Below are 1,159 nucleotides of genomic sequence, written 5' to 3'. Positions count from 1 at the left end.
TTTTGTTCATTCATATAAGACTTATTTTACTGATGTTTACAGTAACACTAAAGTTAACAATGATGATTCAATAGAAATGTACACCTTTGTCATGTTAAATCGCATGCCGACACATGCAACTACTAAAAATTATAAAACATCTGAAAACAATTTCATAGTAAGTGAATAAAATATTTTTAACTCATTACAAAATTTTTTAAAGAACATTTAAATGTTTATAAATTTTGAGGGTCATGCAGGATTTTGCGGCAATAATACTTTCAAACGGGTGGGTTAGGGTAAAGTATTTTATTTTTAAGAGGATAAATGACATATTGTAAATAATGAATTTATCGGGTGGCAGTGTACATGTATATACAAAATTTACGATTAGACTATTGTAAAAATTGTATTTACTGTCATCCATGCAGTAAATTCAAAATTTACAATACGACGTTATGAAAAAAATATATCTTAACCTATGACAAACAACTTGCCCAAATTTGAAAAAAAAATGGTCATAACACCAAATTTTATATTTTATTAAAAAATTGTAGGAAGGCAATTCTATTTTTATTATATAACACGTTGCTTTGACTCAAAAAAATATAAACAGTTAACATAAGATTTCCATAATTACATTTAGTATATCATATTTCATTAACTTTTTTCCTTTTATTTAAGCGACTCGGATCCATGCAAAAATACAAAACGATTGTAATATTATCATACGGCAGAGAACCAAGACAGAGTAAACGAATTACCACGTACAGAGAGTAGTTCAAACACTACTAAAATTGTTTGGAGAGAAATATTGCGGGATAACATCTACATCTATTTACAGTCTTGCCAATTTTATATTAGAGTGTACACATAAGAGTACTAATTCAAAAGTATTATAATACAAATCTTACGGCCTCAAGATTTTCGTATGCCCTTTACGACAACCTTGAAACATTTTAAAGGACAAATCATTCACCCATTGCCGTTATCGTTGTTAAAATTAAAGATGACAGTGAAATGAGTGAATGCCATATGATCAGTAAAATTCAATGCTGTTGTTTTAAGTTAATTACGTCGTCATTTGAGTGGCACCCGCTGTCACACTAAAAATAGAGGAGAAAGCTGTTAAATCCGCGCGCCAAATTAGCGCGGATCAATAGATTTTTACCCGAGATCA

The sequence above is a fragment of the Saccostrea echinata genome, unplaced genomic scaffold, assembly GCF_033153115.1.
Source record: "Saccostrea echinata isolate AGI-Se365-2 ecotype Australia unplaced genomic scaffold, CSIRO_AGI_Sech_v1 ptg000014l, whole genome shotgun sequence".
Classification (NCBI taxonomy): Eukaryota; Metazoa; Mollusca; class Bivalvia; order Ostreida; family Ostreidae; genus Saccostrea; species Saccostrea echinata.
This window is presented reverse-complemented; position numbering follows the sequence as displayed.